Genomic DNA, 21,891 nt, shown 5'->3' with positions numbered 1-21,891 from the left:
TGTCTGCCTCCTTGGTTTCCAATAAAACAACTCCCTCCACCCTGAAAGAGAAACTCACTGCAGAGGCCAGCTGAGAAAGAAAAATGTTAAATAATTCAAAAGCACTAACATCAAGTCTGATGTCGGTATAAAAATAGTTACAAAACACCATACTCTTCGTGTTTTTATTACAACAACCTCAGCTCCCTGGTAGAAACAGGAGGAGTGAGGGGGTCTGGCCTGGCTGGAGCTGGGCCTGGGGTGGGGGCTGGGGGTTGGGAGCCTTCTAGACTTCATCTGACCTTTCTAATGACTAATTTTTGTGTGATAGCAGAGCAGGCATTTGCTTGTCACAGCTATATTTTAAAACTGCCTTCTCATAGGCTGGCTTATTTTTAAATCCAAAGTATGCTCAGCTGGGCTGCTGGAAGCATGGGGAAAGCTTTTTCTACATCTGGTCTTCTTGTACTCCCTCCTGGCACACTCTTCTGGTAAGGCCTCCAAAGATTCCAGGCCCAATCCCAAAGTGAAACTTCTAAAGACAAGACTAGTAAGGCCACTCTAAACTCAAGAAAGCTAATGCCAAAGGTCTATATCATTCATAAGGATAACCACCTATATTATCCCCTAGAACCCTCCAATAACTCCACAGCAGATGCAAACCTTCATATTTTTATAGAGGAGGAACCGGAGGTTTATGGAAGCGAAGGGACATCCCCCATAACATTCCACCTAGTAGGTGGGACCTGCTGAAGCAGCCTGGCTCTCAGCTCATGGCCTCTCCCCCACACTGCCCAGGAGAACTGAGTGTGTGGTGTGAAAGGGGCTCCATGAAATATTCAATCACATTCTTAGTCTCTGGTTGCCCCTTCCAGGTCTGACCCGAAAACTTCCTCCAGGCATTTTCTTTGCAGAGGAGCTGTGCAGAAAGAAATTCCAGTCTATATTTAACAAGTTGGAGAAACAGCAACTATTGTCAACCTGCTCAGGGACACAGGGCAAGTCCACACACATCTGGAGCAGAGGGCCCTGGGGGAATTAACAGGGGGCCAGAATCAAACTTACCCCTTCTAGAAATTAAGAGGCCACTGGGCCTATTTCACAGGGAAGAAAGGGTGATGAGCAAGTGAGGGTAGGCCTGTGGGGGTAGACGGAGGAGGGAGAATAACCCTGGCCACAGCCGTTCACATCCTTACGGAAAACATGCTCTCATCTTTCCAGTCCGACCACAAGCTCTTCTTTCTTTTGGAAGCTTCTCCTGTGTCTGCCAGGCACCGCGGGAATGAGAGCACTTTCCCAAAGCATCTGCCCTGAGCCAGGCTCTATGCTGGAAGCTCGGCTGGCTTTCTCTCATTCAGTCCTTAAGCTGGTCTTGTTACCACATAGCGAAGAGGAAAACACTAGATCCAAGAGTTTGGGTAACTGGCCAAAGGTCACACACGTCAGCACCGTGGTTTTCAACCTGAGACAATCTTGTATTCCCCTTTTAGGTGACATTTTAACAATGTCTCAGAAAATGTTGCCTGTCACAAGTGTTGGAGAAGGCTCCAGAATCTTAGTGATACAGAGGCAACAATGACTCTCCTACAATGCCTAAGACAGCCTAGTGCAACTCAGAGTCACACAGCCAATGGTGCCAAGTTAAGAAAACGTCAGGCAGAGATGACTGAGCCAGAACTTAAGCAGAGGTCAGCCTGACTCCAATTCAGTGGAGTATTTTAAATCCCAAGAGCCCTGAATTCTGAGCAGACATGCCTACTCCTCTCTTCTCACACCACATGTAGGCCAAGTCTGAGCTCAGTAATCTCTTGTTGCTTAACCAGTTCTGTCCTATGATGGTGCCTAGAATCCTGCTGAGAAACCAGCCATTCTTGCCCTGGATCTTAGAAGAAAATATCGATTATAATTTTCTAGCCCCTGCAGGAACCTCAGAAGCCTCAACCTCCTTGCTCTCCCCAAGAGATGAGAGGCTCACTCCTGCCACAGTACTCCAATACTTAGTCAATAAGCTCCAGGAAGCAGAGCTGAAGTCAGCCTTGTCTAGCCTTCCTCAGCAACTAAATTTCTAGAGGAATAACTGCTGGTGAGCCCATAAGAAACTGGCCCTAAAGTCCTGGCTACAGAGTGCTGAGAGCTGGAGTATTGAAGTTCAAGCCAAGCAAACTTATATTCAAACTTGGCTCTGTTGTTTACATAGAAGACAATGGAGCATAATACCTACTGCTGGCAGAGTTGCTACACAGAGCCGCACATACACACACATACACACACACACACACACACACACACACACACACACACACACACACACACACAGCCCTTTATCAGCACATGCAAAGCCTAACTGTCTTTATTGGCAGAGTCTGCTGCAGGGAACCTGGCTGTCTCACCCTGCCTCTGGTATGAACTTTGTGACACCTGATGGCCTGTCTCTGGAGTCCATTTCTGAACAAGTGAACTTAATTTCGTGATGATTAGGGGGATGGGAAATAGATGGGTGACAACAGATCAACAAATGGCAACCATGAGAGTTCCCATGGCAATGCTTTAAACTTGAAAAGTTCTAAGAATGTTCTGGAAACTACAGCCTGAATGTGTGTGTGTGTGTGTGTGTGTGTGTATGTATGTGTGTGTGTGTGTGTGTGTGCGCGCGTGCGCGCGCGGGCGCGTGTGTCTATTTTGATACTACGAAGCTGTCACCCAAACGCAAGTCTGGAATGAATTTTCCCATACTACATATATATTTGCATCTTAACAGAGAGCTTTAAAGAGACATTCCAAGAGCACAAAATAATTTCGAAAATAAGGTTTGATTCAGCAGTAATGGTCCGTGTCTGCTCAAAGGTCTGTCTGAAAATTCAGTGACTTCAAGAGATAGGACCAATTTTGTTTCTGCCACTGGGCAAGCTCCCACCCCTCTCCATTTCCCATGAGCTAAGTAGAAACATCTATAGGAGGAACATTTGCTTTAGGGCCAGGTGGATTTGTTTATGGACCCAGTTCTCTGACTCACTGTGGCTCCGGGCTTTGGGCAAGGTGCCTGACCTCTCTAAGCCACCTTTGGAAAGAGGAATAAGAAGACCTCACTGTGGGAGGGGGCAGGGTTGCTGTTATAGACATTTCATTGTCCCACTGCCCCCACAGGACCTATTCTAAACTGATGACCTTTAAGGTGGTTCAGTGGGAAAAGCACTGGCTGTTCGGTTTCATGATCTGAGTTTGATCATGGGGAGTGACAGGGTTTAGAGAACTGACTCACAGCATGTCCACTGACATCCATACAGAGGAACACATGCAGCCACCCACTCATATTCAGGCACACATAAGTAAATTAAAACGTAATTTTCAAAAGACCTCACTGAGTTTGTTGTGAGAATTGAGGCAATGCAGGCTAGGTGCCTTACACAATTCAGCAAAAATACTAAATGGGATGACCTTGCCAGACTCATTTGTCAAGCACTGGGGTTTCCTCTGTGAACAAAAGGCAAAGATCTCTACCTCCATGGAGATTAATAGCATTTACAAGAGATTGAGATGAACAAACAATGGCTCCACAAGACATGAAAACAGATCTGTGACCCAGCACTTCAGTAGCAACTGGCCAAACTGATCAATGACCCTGACTCTCCAGCTTTCCCAACTTTTATCCCCAGAAGGTAAATTCACTTTCTAAACCGGTCTCATAAGATGCTGGCTTCTAGTTAGCCCCCTTCCCTTGGCAACAGCCTCCAATCAGTGAAGCCTGAAGCCTCCCCTGCACTCACTATGAGGCTGACTACTCCCCTGCCTGCCTTTGAGGCACTGACAAAGGCAAGTGATGGTGGCTGACTCCCTTGTTATAACAAGCTCTGAGTAAACAGCCCCTGCCTGTGCCTATTTGGGTAGTCTTTATTCATTTTCAGCCAATAAGTGTAATAAATAAGTAAATTACATAGCATGTTCTGCCCTTGACCCACCTCCTCCTTTCAGATTATTCGCAACATAGCAACTAGGGTGATCTTGTTTAAAAAAACACTGGAGCATAGCATTTAACACATTGGGAAGAAGCAAATATATAGTAGGGTTAGGGACGCGTGGAACAGTAGAGCATGAGTGAGTGTAAGGTTCTGACTGCTATTAGATTGTCAGGGTAAGGCTTGATAAGAAGGGAATATTGGAGCAGAGACCAGGAGGTGGCCAATTACCCATGGGAATATCAAGGGGGAAAGCATCCCAGGCAAGGGAATAGCCTTGAAACAAGAGTGGACCTGATGCTCTACAAAGCAAGGAAGAGAGTGATTGGGGCACAAGGCAGATGGGAAACCCTGGTGAGGGTACTTTGAAAGTACATTGGCTATCGCCCCAAAGCTTACTTGCCTGAGCAGAGGAGGGACAAGAAGAGAGTTATATTTTAATATAGGATTTAAATATAGATGTAATAATAAGATCATTCTAGCTGTTGTAATGACAAGAAACTGCAAGAGGTCAAAGACAGACTGGGAACCCAGGGCAAGAAGATGCCACTATCCAGATGAGAGAAGATGAACATAGACCAAGATGATAGCAGTAAGGATGATGAAAATATGCCAGTTTCTGGTTCTGTCTTTGAAGGCGAACCATCATGAGATCTCCAAATGGTTCTACATTCAAACAAGAAAACAGACCCTAAAGGTGACTCCAATGTTTGGTACCTAAGATGCATAGGATGTAATTCTCACTGATCAAGATAGGTCAAAGACTATAGACAGAACAATTTTTGAGGCAAGAATGAATTTTGGACACATCAAGTTTAAGGTAGCTATGGGATTATTCAAGAGAAATGTCAAAGAGGTGGTTGGAATCACGAGGCTAGAGTCTGGAGAATACTCTGCAAGTACCTTCCTTCTCCTCTTTGCATGCTCACCTACCCAGAAATTCTAGAAATAATATGTGGGCTGTGTTCAGCTGTATCACTTGTTGACCACTTCACCTAGCATGACACAGTTTTAGACATACATCTGGAAGAAGAGCACAATGAAGTTGTCTGCTCTAAGTTTTCCAGAGATACCATGGTATTCACAGAAAGTGACAGTCTTTACAAGTCCCAACCTAACATAGGAATGATAGATGAAAATATCCTTTATCAAACTCTTCCCAGAGTAGGAGAGCCTACGTTTGCATCTTGCTCCATGAACAGCATGTATCACATGTTCTGAAGTGCTACCTCATCTTTGACCTAGAGATTTCAAGTAAAGAAAATGTGTGAAAGGAGCTCAACAGAAGACCTCCAGTCATGTGAACCTCAGCATTATTTACAGTGGTAGAAAACTGGAAACAACAGTAGGAAATTAGAGAAATAATGGGCATCCTCATGATGGAAAATTACATATAAATGGCAGACTGGAGAGAAAAATGTAATGGCATGGGAAATGATCTTAACATTAAAGTCAGAAAATAATGTGTATAATTTGCTCTATGTGGTAGGGCTGAGCAGGAGGAGAGGAAGATTAGAATTTCAGGTAAGGAACCAGAGCGATGATAACTCATGAACATTAGTCCGAAGCCTTCTTCTGACCCTCATGCATATGGTGCACAGAAATACATTCAAGCAAAATACTCAAGTTCATAAAATAAAAGTAAATAAATCTAATTTTTTTTCTAAGACTTACACCAATATTTGCAGATAAGTCCAAAATGTTGGAGAGAACTGTTGTTTGTATAGCTACAGTGATATAAGTTCTTTTACTTACTAACTGGGTTACCTTAGGCTTTCTAAATGCTCTGGTGTTAATGTGAGTTGTTTCTATCATGAGGGAAAAGCACATAAATAAACATATGATTTTCTTTTCATTTTAATAGTGCAGAAAATTGAACCCAGTGCTGCATGCATACTAGGCAAATGCTTTATCACTCAACTATATTTCCTGTCCCTAAACATGAGAAAGACTATAACATCTTTAATGTAATACTTTAATAATAAAATTGTTACCTCCTCCACAATACCTCACAAGGCTTAATAGATTTAAGGATGGTAAGGAAGCCTAGAAAGCAGAGTGCTCCAATGGCAAATGCAATTGGCCCCTAGCAAGACAATAATGTCCATTGTTTACTGTGTTGACTGGCATACTGCAGTTACTGCATAACCCTGACAGCCAGATGTACATGGCTGATAGATTTCTTTTGCTCTATGACAGTCCACATCTGGTACTTATGGACTTGAGGTGATGAAGAGGAAAAAGTAAAAACAGAGCAGAAGATCAAGGTTTCAGAGCCCTGCTCAGAAAAGAAGGGGTGTCCATCATCAGCACTTGTATCTCCAGGCAGCTCATCAGAAACACAGATTCTTGGGTCTACTCTCCAACCTCCTGAATAAGAATCTGTATGTGCGGCAAGGTGTTGTGCGTGGTGTGTGCAAGTGTGTACAGAAGCATGGGTGCATGCTTGTCTACATTTTCATTTAGAGGCCAGAGATTGGCATTGGGTATCTTTTATTTATCTCTTGATACCTTATTTTTGAAACAGAGTCTAACATTGAACCCGAGGCTCACCATTTTCACTAGCCTGGCTGGTCAGGGAGCTCCTGGAATCGTTCTGCCTCTGCCCCTCCCAGTTGTGGTGTTATAGGAGCAAGCCAACATGCTCAGCTTTCCCATGGGTGCTAAGGATGCAAACTCTGGTTCTCCTGTTTGTGTGACAAGCACTTTACCCACTGAGTCATCTCTGGAACCCTGAGAACCTCCATACGAACAAGTCTTGAGCTAGTCCCTACATGCTGTAAGGCATTTCTTGTTTGTTATTTTGTTTTGTCTGTTTCTTGGGACAGACCTTCCTATGCTGTCCAGACTGGCCTTGGATGTATGATCCTCCTGCCTTAGAATCCCAAATTGCTGGGACTAGAGAAATGCACTGTTACATTTGACCTTAAAGGTCCTCTCTATAACACAACTGGCTTTCCCTGTTAGAGGTAGATTTGAGACTATATCACGAAAAATGCATCCAAAGAAATGAAGGTTTTCCTCATTTTTATTATTTGCAGTAACAGTATTCATAGTTATTTGTGTATGTGCATGCACATGACTTGGAGGAAGACTTATATGCCAAGGCACATGTATAGAGGTCAGGGGACAACTCTGTAGAATACACTATTTCTGTCTGCCTTTAAGTACATTCCAAGGATCACGGTCATAGCAAGCAGCTTTTCTGGTTAAGTCATCTTGCCTACCAAGGACAACTGAAAAAATTGTAGTCACCAACAAGATGTTAAGTCACTCAAGTCCCCCAAACTGTAGAGCCATCAGGCCCTTGCATGATGCCAAGTCTTTGGCACAACTTTGGGAGGTTATTACATGCTCAAAGAGACATCCTCTCTTCTACCTGGGGAATCAGAAGAGCCCTCACAGGCTGGGGAAAACTGTGCAGGAGTGGTTAATGGGCACAGCCGGGAGAGAACACAAAAAGAGCAGAAGTAGCCCAAAGGCCTAGCCTAACACCTCCAGGCAAGGCCTTCCTTCCAGCATGCAGAATGCAGCAGCTGTTGGGGAGAACACAGCAGGCCAAGGGAAAAAGAAGACTGACTCTCCCACTGAGATGCCCCAGTTTGCCAGAGGCAGGGTGGAGGGAAGAACAAGAAGCCTTGATTACCATATTCTGGTCCCAGGCTTTAGTGAATTAGGTCACTCACCTCATAAGTAAATATCTCAATATGGGATCCTTTCTGCTTCTTCAAAAAAAACGAAGAAACTAATGTTTAACGAAGTTCCACTCTATGAGTCATTTCTCAGCCCTAATTGTACTTTGTGATCATGGTGGTAGCTTTGCTAGCTTCCTCCCTACTCCTACCCCCTACCACACTCATACACACACACACACACACACACACACACACACACACACACACACACACACACACAGGTAAATCACTCATGGGGAAAGGGGCAGTCTTTGGTAAGAACATCCCAGGTGAAGTCTACTGCAAAGGTGGGTCTTGAAACCCCTGTCAGGCACTGTAATGAAACCAGAGCTAGCAATGAACAGTCATTTGGAGACATAGGCAGAGAGGATCAAGCTGGTGCAGGGAGCAAAGAGACAGTTGCTATTGAGCCAGGATCTGCTCACCAAAGATGGGTGTCTTTCAACTTCTAAAGGTACCTTCATTATCAATAGGCAAGGATGCCAAGGTCCTTCTGGAGACAGGCTTGTACAACCTTGCAGCCAGTCTCTTCGAATACTACTATGTCTCTGATCCTCCCCAGCCCAGACTTGTGCCCACCACTGAACTGCACAGACAAGATTCAGATGCAGACCAGAGGACCCAGAGCTGAGCAGATGGGGGAATAACAAGAAATACGCCAAAGCCAGAAGCCTCCATTGGCACAAAGGACCCTGACCAAGATACTACATAACTGGCACACAACACTTTGGAGACAGACTTTGAGTTTCCATTTTATTACTGAAAAGAGGGAGGTGCTCAAGGGATTTCTATGTGTCTTATTTAAATGTTACAGCTATTAGGTGAAAAGACAGAATTAAACCTTACTTGTGCTGGCATTTCCCCAGTCTTGCAAGGCCCCCAAAGGCACTCTACAAAACCACAGCACAAGGTGTAGCCATCAGCAATTAAGGAGAAAGGAACCCAGAACTTTGGTGTAGCCAAGCAACTACTTCTCTTTCCTTTGTGTTTCTTTCTGCTTACTGCAGTGCTGAGGATTGAACCCAGAGCCTTGCAATGCCAAGCAAACCCTCTACTACTGGGCTAAAAGTCAATAAATCACTTCTAAGGTTCTGGGAATAATCATGTTGATTCAGCAGTAACAAGGATGCCTAAGCTTGTCAGGAATGATCTTTCCCAATAACCATGCTAACAACCCTGCCAACTTCTCAATTTTATTCCCATTTGATGAACAGAGAAACTAAGGCATGCAGACATTAAGTAGCTTGTCAAGTTCCCACAGAAAGAAGGCATTAACTCAGTGCCATTTTCAGATGCTGGGATGTGGGGAGAAAGCATGAGAGGAGATTGTTCAAGGGTTGCGGGGAGTCTACTGATCCTCAGCCCTAGACACTGCCTGGAATGTGGCTTTACATTGAGCTCCACAGTCACTGTCACTTAGCAGCTCTGGACTACTTTTTAGTTAGGGGCCCTTTGGATTTTAAACAGACAACCCTGTGAATAATGAGAATAAGACGACCTTCCAGCTTTATTTATTCCTTGGGAGAGAGGAGCAGCAAGGATGGGGGCTGGTTAGGGGCTTATACAGCATCTCAGTGCTATTCCCTGCAGGGAAGCTCAGAAACACAATGGACCAGGTGGAAGACAGCTTCCTATTTTGCACCAGAGACAGCTGGGGACAACAGTCAACCACATCTGTACTAGGTTCAGCTCTGCCAATCAGAAGCCTGTCAGATGAGTATCTTAGAACCACTAGAAACCTTCTACCTTCTTCTGGAGAGTGAAAAACATGAGTTTACATTCTAGACAGTACACCAGGCCCTAATGCCATTTGCAACTTTACCTGCTTGGGCTTTATCTTTACTAAGGTGAACACTGAATCCTCACTGCCATGAGATGTGGGGTTGATTTACTTCATTCTCTATTATTAATAGATGAGGATGGTGAGGCACAGAATGTTTACCTGAGGTTTCCATGCCAGGACAGTGGTGGCTAAGGGTCTGAATGCCAGTTCTTTCCCCGAATACAGTCTGCAAAACGAATGTTCTTCTCATTAGCCTACCCTGTTCATCTAAGTTACCTCAGTGTCCTGCTTCCTCCATCCTCCTTTCCCTCCCTCCCTCTCTTCCTTCCTCCCTCCCTTCTTCATTCCTATCTATCTTTTTTTTCTCCTTCTCTGAACCTGAAGCTTGCCAAAGTTGGCTAGACTGACTGGCCAGTGAACTTCAGGGTTCTGTTCTCCCCAGCTCTGAGACAGCAGGCAAATGCGACACCAGCTTCATGCATAAATGGCACCCAGGTTCCAGGCAATAACCCAGCATTTTGGAGGTGGAGGCATGAGGATCCCTGGAGTTTGTTCCCCAGGCATTCTAGCTAGATTGGTGTCTTCAAAGTCCCATGGAAGACCATGTCCCAAAAAATAAGGTGGAGAATAGCTGAGGAAGATACCCACTGCCAACCTCTGGTCTCCATAAGCATACACACGCATACAAACAAAAAAGAAAAGTAAAAAATATATACATGTATAAATAGGAATTCAATAATACAGTAGTTGGTATGTAGTGGGGGTTTCTTTGGTTTTTGTTTGTTTCTTTTGTTTTGTTTTTGAGACAGACCTCACTATGTGGCACAGAGTGGCCTCAAACATATGACCCTCAGCCTTCGAGTCCTGGTATTACAGGATCATCCTCATGCTCTATATTGAGTGCTGCCTTTGAAAACTTGATTCGTGACACAGAAAAATGTCATCAATTATGCTTAGGCACTTCAGCCACACACTCACTAGAGTTAGGGGGAATATGCTCAATGCTTTTATTTTCATTTTAATAAGTTTATACTTTTACTAATACTTAAATATGGTTGAAAAATACTAACCTCACTGGGTATTGGGGTGTACACCTGTAATCCTAGCACCTGGGAGGCTACGGCAAGAGGACTGCAAGATTAACACTAGCCTGAACTACTTAATCCTAAGTGAATATATATATATAGATAGATAGATAGATAGATAGAGAGAGAGAGAGAGAGAGAGAGAGAGAGAACGGAAGGAAGAAGGAAGGAAGGAAGGAAAGAAAAGAAAAGCCCAACCTAAACTACTTTTAAACTTTGTACAGTATCTCACCATCTAACTACATGGCACTTTGTCAAGCCCATTCCCTACTCTTTGCTCAACTAATAAGCAACAGTGCAGGGAACATTGCTACTCTGAAAACTCTCTGCCTATCTCTGAATGTCTTCTTTGGCTGGGTTCCTAGAATTGTAATACTGGACTAAAGGGAGTAAGTGTTTCTGAGACTACTGACAGTTACTGTCCAATTACTTTCCTAAAAAAGGGTACATTCATTTGCATTCCCACCAGCAAGGAAGGAGAGTTACCTGCCCCCCATCATCCTCTTGAGGTGCCAGCATTTTCTTTAAAATACTCTTAGCTAATAAGAAAAGTGGTAAATAATAGCATGAGCCTTCAAAGAGGCACAGGGTGCTAATCTTACAAGGAGTGTGTGCATTGCCAGGATTTGATTTCATCATTTGGTGTCAAGAGCTGGTTCCCTAATGTCCACTCAGAAGTGCTGTGTCACAGCTTGAACTACTCAGTATTTGTCATATGAGAGCCAGTTTGGGATGGTTTTATATTTGAGTTCCATGAGTGGCAAGGACTTTTGTCTTATTTTTTGATTATCCTCATCATCTAACTTGGTGTTACCTCTGTGAACTTTCCACAAGTCTGGAAGTATTCTATAACTTCTATTATGATAGCCACTGTCCACAGGTGGCTCTTGGAACCCTTGAAAATGGCTTGTGCAGTCAAAGAAATGGGAATCTTAGTTTTGTTGCATCTCAGTTAAATTTAACTTCAATCATGACTAGTGACTACTGAGTGAGATTGTGTAGCTCAATGTTATCTATTGCACTGTTATACATACTATTGAGTGAAGAACTCATGTTGTCTCCTAACTCCACCTGCCACTACAGTATTTCTATCAGGACAAGAGTTGGCCTATTACCCCTTCAACTCTGTGTGTCCATTTATTCTCTCAAATGGAGGCTAATGCTACTTATCAGTCATGTGGGGTCAGCTAATTAATGTTTGCAAAGAGCTGCATTACTAACTGGTTCTCAGAATAATTGCACCTTAATAAAATGTTTAAACAACCAGTTCTCATCCAGAGGCCAGTGAAGGGCTGGGTTTATTTAGTAAAATGCTGGTTTCTCTGATTCATCCTGAACTGGATCCTTTCACTGAGGACCTTTTCAAAACAAACCCCTCTCATTGGGAAGGTTCTGCCAATAAGCAGATACTGAAAATGGACCTTCACTGTGGAGTAGCTATTACAAGTTTGATGAGTAAATTAATAATATGAACAAGATTGGGGAGGGTGGATATTTAACCAACTTGAACAAATTGCTTTTATGCTCTTAAGCACCTTAATTGCTTACAGGATAGTGATACACATTTGTAAATGCCTTGATCTACTCCCAAAGTAGGCCCAGAAAACACAAACAAACAAACATACAAACAAAAGGAGAAACTCTTCTAAAACCAACCACTTTATTAAGTGCTAAATTTTGATGATGTAGCATTCTAGAAAGTTTTATCATTGCCATTCTATAGAACAGAGGAGGTGATGGCTAGAGAGGTCTACTCTCAAATGTCAGTTCCAGACATGTGACCTTAGGCAAACTGTGCCTTCTTACCAAACAACCTTATCTGGGATGGAGTCCAAGCATGCTTGAAAGGTGTTCCCTTGATTCTTGTCCCTTTTCTTTCACTCTTTCACAACTTAGGGCAAGAGGCCTGTCTAGCTGTGTTTGTGGAAATGAGGATGCCAGGGTTCAGGATCCATAAGGAAAGACAGATGCTCTCTTTATAATGCAAGCCCTCAAATCTAGGACAGCTGGAACCTCTTGGTGTCTGAGGGTCACTACTGTCATATTCTAAAAGAAGACCAGAGAAGAAGGTTCTTGGAAATGATCTCCTTTGGATACAAAGCCTGGCATCCAGCAGCAGACTGATTAAAAGCACAAGTACTTGAGTCCTCCAGCCCACTGAACCAGAGTATGCCTCTTAATGGGATTCTCTTTTAGGTGTACACACGTGCTCAACTCTGAACAACACTGGTTCCCAATGCCCAGGGCGATTTCAGAGTGAGGAAAACTGGCTCTAGGAATTGGTGAGGTATATGCAAAGCTCTTACCCTATTGTTTGACTTTCAAAGGGTATGAAGACCAAACTTTCAAAACACCAACATTCATTTCACAGCAAATAAGGAGACTTTTCAGGGAGAAAAATTGTTCATTTGTTTGTTGTTTTGAGACAGAGACTCTCTATGTAGCTCAGGCTAGCTTTAAACCCACTAGGTAGCTCAGGCCATTCTGGAACCCCTGGCCTCCAAGTGCTAGGATTACAGACCCAGTTAAAACTCATTTTTTGGAGCCTGATACTGAAGATGCTAATGGTTGACTGATTGCATTTGGTACCCTTTGATGCTCCAGGTCCCATGCCACAGAGCCAGCACAGGTCAAATGGGGAAAAGAAGTGGGCAGTGGCCACTGCTCTGTGAACTGCTTCACCTGCCTGTTTCTACCTGTTCTCCAAGCAAAAGACAAGCCCGGATTTGATGTTCAGACAAGACAAATGACAAAAAACGTTCTCTCCTTTTCCCTGATGAAACCAGAGTGCCTGGGTATCAAAGGCAGCATCTAAACCTTGTCTGAAGTCAGAGGCAGTGACCAACAGAGCCACTCAGTGTATAGTGACAAGCCATTATCCAACTACCCTGGGGTGACATTTTTTACCGGATCTAAGGGAATTCCTGATTCCTCATGTTGAGGGTGCTGAGGATGGGGACACCTTGGAAAAGGGAGGTTTCCCTTACCAGTTCCACAGAGTTCTTTGTCAGGCAACAAGTCATCTAGCCACAGGGAATAAAATCTTTTCTGGGTCACAGAAAAGCAACACAGGGAGGACCAAGGCTGACAAATGTACCCTCTGATTGAAGTGTACTGAGAGGACAAGATACCCAACTAATTTTGCTTTTGAAATATCAGCTGATTTATTTTATTGCCCTGGGATAGTAAAGAGAACAAGGAGTTGATTTGCAGTGCAATGTTACATGCAGGAGGGACAACCATGCTTCTTTGAGAGAGTCTTTCTTTCTCTCTCTCTCTCTCTCTCTCTCTCTCTCTCTCTCTCTCTCTCTCTCTCTCCATTGTCTCTTGTGGGGACCTCCTAGGTCAATCGAAGGCCTTTGAACCAAGGAAAGGGAAGAAGTGGAAAGCGTGGATCTATCCTCTTTGCAAGTGCTAGAAGATATGCTCACTTCTCTAGGGAACTGTTTGTCATTTATCATGGAGCCAACCCCACCTACAAGGCTAAGGAACATATTTACATATTTCAACTCCACTGCTGGCTGGAGCACCAGAGAAAGTGATGATTCCAAGACAGTCAGGGAAGAAAAATGTACTTGGAAGAAAAAAAAAAAAAAAAAAGAATTTGACTATCAGTTCAGCAGCAGAACATCTCAAAGTTATGCAAATCCCCTATGTGAGGTTTGCATGTCACCCTCTGCCTTCCTCTACCACCTCAGTTTCCAGGCTTAGAGGGGACTGGAAAGTAAACAGCCAGATTCTGGCTAGAAAAGATGTAGACAACACAGTTTACCTTCCTGCTTCTCATGTGTGACAGAGCTTTGGTACAGCACATGCCTTTGACTCTGCAGTCCTACTTTCTAGGAAACTGTCTTAAGGAAATGCGTAAATTCTGTGGAATTTATAAAGCTGTCTATTGTGGTTGTGTTACAATAAAAGCAAACAAGAAATCAAAAAGTGAGAACTGGCTAAGTAAAAGTATTTCATATTAAAACATCTGGGCTCTATATTGCCATTGAAACTGTTGCCTTGAGTGTGTGTGTGGGGGGGGATGAGGGTGGGTGTGCATGCATGTGCAGGGGATTTACAACAGGATACATCTGCATGCTTTATCACTAAGTAAAAATTAGCATTCAAAAAAAGTATTTTTTTTAAAAAATTATAAATGTGATCTCACTTTTTCTGTACTCATAGTCTCAAGACACAACCCCAACAGCAAATAAACTTATTTTGATTTTGTTTTTGTCTGAATTGCTTCAATGACAACATTTTACCTAAGAAATCTGAGCAAAAACAATAGAGAAAAAAAATGGCAACAAAGTAATAAATATATAACTCCTACAGAGCACACCATATATGTGAATGAGCACATGTATATACATGTATACACATTAGTATTTATAAGTTTCATTACTTTCCTACATAAAGTTACAAGGTTTGGGAATCCATGTTACTTAGCTGCCTGGGATCTGGGGCATGTTACTCTCAAAGTGGCTCCTACAGCTGTCTGCCAGAGCAAAGCAAAGATGGAGTGATCTGGCTTTCAGTTACAATAAACTTGTGTGATAGACCATGTAAGAAGGCAGGTAAAAATTGGCCCCTTCTATGTAAAGTTGACTTCAGTTTGCCCTACCAGGCTTTTAGAAGCAAACCTGCAAGGGGGTGATTCAAATCCTATTGTTCCTTTGTCTTACTGTTTAGAGTATGTGGGAGAATGCCCTGGGACTGGAGAATCCAAAAGCCAGGGCCTGACCAGAGCAGCTATCTGTCAGTATAGGACAGGCAGCTAAGGACTAAGGCAAGCATTTGCATGACTGTGCCTAATTAATCTCATTTTCCTTCAGCCTCCATCACAGTTAAAGGGTGGAAATTGGCATCTTAAACTGAGTTCCTTATTGGTGTTGTCCAACAGTATTTCCCTTAAATTCCTAATCACCTCTTTTCCCAGAGTTGTAACTTCTGGTCTGAAAATGTCAGGTTATATAATATGCCAATCTGCACAAGGATGTAATTCTGTCAGAGAAAAGGGACCCAATGAAGCACAAATTCTAACAAAGCTGGAAATGACTTTCCTAAGAAAAGAGAAGATATTTTTGTTTCAAGCACTTGAAGCTGGTTTTAAATAGACTTTGGATGCGATGTTGCTGGTTCTTTGAGCACTGTTGATTTCCCTGACTAACCTCACCCAACAAATGTACAACACTGGAGAAAGTTGAAAAGGATCATCTGTGAAGTTTATCAGAGGTTTGTCGGGCATTAGTGCTTACTTACAGCATCATAAGGTAGCTGGCATCATAACATTTTGCGGGGGGGGGGGGGGGGGTGAACTTCCCAAAATAACCTACCTAAGGACACAGGGCCACAATCCCTAAGCAGTGGAATCCCCATCAATATCCTCCCACAAAATAACAAGAGGCTGAAGGGATTATACTAAAATAAATAAATAAATTCCATTGGAAGAGAGTCCTCTAACCCAGTATCCACCCTTCTGCTGGAACATCTGCTCACTACTTAGCATTCCAGTTCATTCCATTTACTGTACTCTCGGGTTCCACCTTAAATGGAGCAGTGGTTGTGACCCCCCCCCCCACCCTGGGGCAAGGACTGACTCCTTCCTTCCAGGGTGGTTTCATGGCCTAATGCCCAAAGCCTACTTCCACCCAAAGATGCCTTGATTAAAAGCAGGACTGGCAACCCAAGAACTGGAGCAATCTCTAGAGAATGGAATCTCTCTGTCCCTGACACTTCCACCCAAGAACACGGTAATTTCACAAGCTACTCTGCTTTCTGCCCCCACTCACTTCAATACCCGTACCAGGAGGAAAAGCCGCTAAAAAAATGTACAGAGACATATACCACTCTAAACATCCACAAGGGCCTACTGCTGACAATTAATTATTGGGAGCAGAGGTCCAGCACAGACTGACTCAGTCCCACTCGGAGAAAGGGTTTGGTTTTTTTGTTTTGTTTTGTTTTTGTCACCCTCACCAAAGAAAACAGATTCTTCTACATTAGTCTTACAGTGCTTAGAAATAGGGAAATCCTGCTTTCAGGCCTAAACCTCTGCACTCCTCTCCAAAACACACACTCTCTCTCACACACACACACACACACACACACACACACACACACACACACACGAGAGAGAGAGAGAGAGAGAGAGAGAGAGAGAGAGAGAGAGAGAGAGAGAGAGAGAGAGAGAACTTGTTCTCACTGCCACCACCTGTGAAAACAGTCCCTGCAACTTTAGCATGCAGGGAAACCTGCAAAGTACTGCAGGTCGCATGAGGTGCACACAGGGTCTTAAAAGTGATCAGATAGTGGAAGGAAGGGATGCATGCCGGAGATCTTATCTGGGTCCGGCTCCTGGTAGGAACTTGGCTGTCACAGCTGGGGTTTCTGGGACCAGGCCCCGCCCACTCTGCAGCCCCGCCAACGCCGACCACAGATCAGGCCACTAAAAAGCTCAAAGCCTAGGGCGCCTAGCCCAGGGTGGCAGAAAGCTGAAGGGGGCTGCAGCCAACCCTGGAAAACCCTTCCCGGAGGCTTCTAGGGGCGAGTGGAGAAGCGAATCACGTGGGGCCAGATGCAGGGCTGGGGAGCTAAGTGTTGGGCCCCTAGAACTGAGAAACAGGTTGTCGCCGAACCCATCCCCACCCCCCAAGCCACCGGGCTGCGAAACAACTCCCGCCATGCCCTGGGAGCGAGCCCGGGTCGCCTCCGGGGTGCCTTCTTCCTTCCCCAGCCCCAGCGACTGATCCACAGCCGCTAAAGCATCCCAGGCAAAGGCGCCTTCAGCAAGGTCAGGACGCCGCCGTCCCGCACCTGGGGATTTTTCCCAGCCCAGCGTTGGCTTTGCAATCGCATTGTTAAGGATCATGGCAGATGCAGGAAATCCGAACAGCCCCACAGGTCTGCGCGAGGGAGGATTTCTTTTACAGCGCTGAACGCACTCAGACAGACCCGGGATTTCAGGCGGGGGTGGGGTGGGGGGGGATGCGGAGTTTCAGGACGCTGGAATGTGGCAAAAACAAACCCTTCCCACCCATGCACGCAATCTCCTGACTGGGGGAGGGAGTTCAGGGCTACCAAGTCCCAGACTTAGCGTTCCGCAGGGTTCTGCCAGGGCTGGGATAGCTTTTCCCTCTACAGGCGAAAACCAAGATTTGAAAACACTCTACTACTGTGGTTCTGTATCAAGGCCCATCAACGTGCGACAGGCTGCGGCAGCGAAAGGAGGCTGCGAGATAGGGGGTGGGGGCAGGTGAGCGCCGTAGAAACAGTTTTTCGTCCAGGAGGGAGGCTAGGGGACAGAGCCACATCACATACCCATCCCCATCGCATCCGCATTAGGTAATAAATCGTTGCTTACCACCCCAGAGGCAAATAGTCTACTTCCTAACCACCAACACCCCAACCTGGGCCTGGATGCCTGGGGCACCTGGGCATTTCTAAAAGGGACGGGGGCGCAGGTTTCTAAACAAGTGAAGGGAGAGGCGCCGAGAGGGGCAGTCTTGGGGTTCCCTAGAACACCGATTTTCCTAAAACTAAGCTCCCTGGAAGGCCTTCCAACACCCCCTCCCCAAGTCACAAAGCTCCAACGACTCAAAGAAACCCGAGTTCTGACCCGCTCCTCTTCACGGATTAATCTTGGATCTCCACCCACTCAGTCCCTGCTTCAGTAACCCGTTCCTTGGGGGCAGAGCTTTAGCATCCATTTCAGAACTGGGTGCCTCGATACAAGATATCCAAATCTCCACAATCGAAGTGGATTTCCCTCCCAGGTACTTACAGTCCCCAAGCAGGAAAACTTTCAGCAAGAACCCAGTGCTCGCAATACAGTTCTGGGTAATCACCGAGACCGCTTATATAATTGTCCGCGATACTGTTCGGCAGATATCCTCTGTGCTCGGCCTCACAGCTCAGCACATGGGCACCCTCTGGCCCCGGCGCTGGGGATCGCGAGCGTGCCCCACCGGCGCCTTCTACAAAGCAGCAGGGAAATCTCCAGGGCTAATGAAACGCCAACAGTGCGCTCAAATCCTTGCAAACCCGGGCTAACTCCCTGTGTCCCTTAGCTGCCTTGGTGGCTTACTGTTAACTGCATGTGTACAAACCTTCTCTCTAGGGATGGGGAAGGGGGTGGCCACGGAGTGGGGGACTGGTGCAAGTCTGAGGAGGGGTTCTACATCTAACCTGAGCAAAGCTCTCATCCACACAGAACCCGAGTTCAGAAACCATTTTAACGTATCCACTGAAAGGGGTGGCAATTTCCAAAGTTAGAGGCTACACAATTGAATTTCCAGTACTTTCCAACCTGGCCTAGGCGGGGGCAGGGCAGAGAAGAGGAGGGCAGTGGCTAGAGAAATCCACCTACGGACCCGGCAAGAAGCACTGACCATTCAAGCCATTCTTCACCCTTCCCCCCAAGTAGTTAGTGGGATATTCTTGGGTTACATGTGGGGCCACACACACACACACACACACACACACACACACACACACACACACTCGGAGGAGCCACCACCTTCTGTCCGCTCCTCCAATGTAAAGAATGCATTTTAAAATCACTAGGAAAATGACTAAGAGCTCAGAGATTACATTTCAATACACAGCACATTTCCAGAAGCTGGGGGTGCAAGTAGTCACACACTCACACCCGTGGACCCCCAGAGAGTCCATCCAGCGCCTGCAGCCTCAACTCGAACGAGAAACAACGCGGACGACGAGCATAGGCGGGAACCAGTGGGGTTGCAGAGGGCGTGTGGCTTGGGAGTAGCGTCCCCGGGTTCCCGGCACCAACTGCAACGCATTCGGGGGCCACTGCAACTGGCTCTCACCCCGCAGGGCAGGCTGCAGCACGGGAGCCCGGCGCCGCCTCGTGGGCTCCTCCAGCGCCCTCCGGGAATCTGGGGCGGAAGAGTCTGCAGAGGGGCTGCGGGCTACTGGGCTGTGGCAGGGAAAGGGAGCCGGGTGCAGCAGACCAACCTGGACCGATCCTACCCGCGGTCCAGAGTCTAGGGCTGGCTTCCACCTCTCCACTCTCCCGCAATTGTCGCTCCCAGGCTCCACTCCGTGGCGGACTCCCGGGGCTGCGGTGGCCGAGGCTCTGGGCTCCAAGCTCCTTGCCTTGCCGGCAACCTAGACGCCCGGCTCTCCTCTTCCTCCCTCCCTCCCCGATGCGGAGCAAGGGCGCAGACTAGCATCTCCCGGAGCCCTCAGCGAGCTGCTTGAGCTGCCCGGACCTGCGAGCCCAGAGAAGGGCGACGGAGCTGGCGAGCCGCCGCCGCGGTCCCCAAGGCGCTTTTTCGGTAGAGCTGATCATGCCGCCTTACCGTGGCTGCAGGCTGCCACCGCCGGGGAAGCGGGGACGAGGACGGCGGGGAGGCAAGGCACTGCGCTGCTGGCTCCACCGCTTCACGAGCCGGATAGAAGCGCCCTAGAAGGAGCAGGTCCCGGTTCAGCGCTCAGCTCCGACGAGACCAACAATAGCTCCCGCGGGGAGCGGAGCCCTAGCGAGCCTCCAGCCGCGCGCACTCGCCGGGCTCCGGCTCCCGGCCGCTCCCGGCCGGCTTCCCTGCCAGCACTGCTGCCCCACATGAAACAGCTGCAATCCCGAGGATTCTGGGGGTTGGGGCGGGGGTGAGCGCGAGGGTGTGTGTGAGTGTGTATGTTTAATAGCTTCCCTCCTCTTCTTCCCCTCCCTGCCTGCTCGCCTGCCTGCTTCGGTCCCCCACCCTCGCTCTCTTACACACAGGGCGAGCTAGCGAGCGAGACACACTCACACGCGCACACGCGCGCGCGGACACACACACACACACACACACACACACACACACACACACACACACACACACACACACACACACACGCAGGTTACATGAATGGGAGGCGGGAGCCAATCCTAGGAGCCCCGGCCAGCGGCTCTTGGAGCAGGGCTGCACCACGGCGCCTGGGGGCGCCACACAGGTGATGAGCCCCTCCTCCTGTGTCCACTCGCCCTCCTCTCGGCTCACAAGCCTCTGTTGTGTGCATGTCTTCCTTTATCTCCTTCTTCCCTTTCTCTGAGCTGCTTTCTCCATCTCCTCATCTAATTTTCTTCCTGGATTTCTCCAAGTTCTTAGTTGAGTATTTTTCTCGGATTTCTCTTTGACCCTCCTCCCTTCTGGCTTCCCCGCAGTCTTTCGAAAACTTTCTCCTTCCCTGTCCCTACTTTTCTCTACTTCCTTCCCTCTTGTCTTTTGTTCTTGTTTCTTCCCTTTAGAGTTGTTTATTAGTATGTTGTGTTGCTCAGCTCCTCTCTCTCTCCTCACACCTCTCTGCTAGTCTTGGCCCCCTCCTTGCCTAACTCCCTGAAATGCTTTTCCACTTCCCTGTTGCCTTTGCCAGTTTTCCCCAGCTCCTGCTGCTCCTTGGCCAGAGGTAATTAATGGTTCCTTCTTTGAGCATGCAAGATACCTTAAAGAAAGGCCTTCCTTCCTCGGACAACTTCTGCAAAACCATGGTAACAGCTACTGAGTCGTGATAGCAATCATGACGGGGAGGTGGGGTGGGTATCAGTGACAATAGTCCAAGAAATTTCTGTCCCTCATGAATCTGGATCATAATTGCCAGCATATTACCCAGGCAAGGACATTTGTCTGTGATGGAGAGACAGCCTGAACTCACAGAGGCTTTCGGGAGAGAGAATAAAGGAATTCCCACCAGGAGTCTGCTTTATGCTGGCTATTGTAGGACTTGACTTGGGAGTATTTCCTCTCTCCCAGCCTCAGTTTTCTCATCTGTGAAACAGGGTATAGCCACCTTACTAAAAAGAACAGAAAGCACTGGGGTGCATACAAAGTACTCAACATCCTTCACCTCTTCCATCTTCTGCTACCTGTCTATAAAGTGCTTAGAGAAGGAGAGGTTATGGTGCTGAATTCATAGTAATGTGAAATGAAGGTTAGGCTCTTACAAACAAACAAACAAACCTGCTACTATGCATTCTAGAGACCCTGTGCTGATTACAAAACTATCCTGGTTTATAAACTTGGGGTGTTGGGTGCCCCTTAGTATATTCCCACTTTAGCATACAGAAAGGCAAGAATAGGGATGGTGTGGGCAGATCGCTTTATAGTCTGTCCAATCTATTTTTAAAATCCAAATGATGAGTGAACACTGACCAGTGACAAAGCCTTTGAGACTAACTAAAATGTCAAGCCTTTGGGAGGCTCCATGTCCCCACTGTAGACATCAAATGTTGACTACCATCATGAATGGCAGTCACATTACATCCTTCAACAAGTACCTGTTGACCATCTAATCTGTGGCAGGTGTATGATGGGCTCTGGCTGCTTAGGTATTAAGCCAACCATCTCTACTTTCTAAACTTCGGTGTCCTAGACATATCTCTTAAATACACAATGAGAAAAAAA

The 21,891-nt window shown here is 46.3% G+C and overlaps 1 protein-coding gene across 1 annotated transcript in view; it reads right to left on the bottom strand.

The window, feature by feature from the left end:
* Positions 1 to 20,355, bottom strand: part of Tenm4 (teneurin transmembrane protein 4) — a 701,768-nt gene extending 681,413 nt beyond the window's left edge. The window contains exon 1 of the mRNA XM_051192264.1: positions 19,810 to 20,355. The gene's annotated coding sequence lies outside the window, so the exon portion shown is untranslated. The remainder of the gene's footprint in view (positions 1 to 19,809) is intronic.
* Between the last annotated feature and the right edge of the window lie 1,536 nt (positions 20,356 to 21,891).

Source organism: Phodopus roborovskii, unplaced genomic scaffold (assembly GCF_943737965.1).
Source record: "Phodopus roborovskii unplaced genomic scaffold, PHOROB, whole genome shotgun sequence".
In the NCBI taxonomy this organism is placed as follows: domain Eukaryota; kingdom Metazoa; phylum Chordata; class Mammalia; order Rodentia; family Cricetidae; genus Phodopus; species Phodopus roborovskii.
The sequence above is the reverse complement of the archived record's forward strand: the minus strand, read 5'-3'. Positions and strand labels throughout refer to the sequence as shown.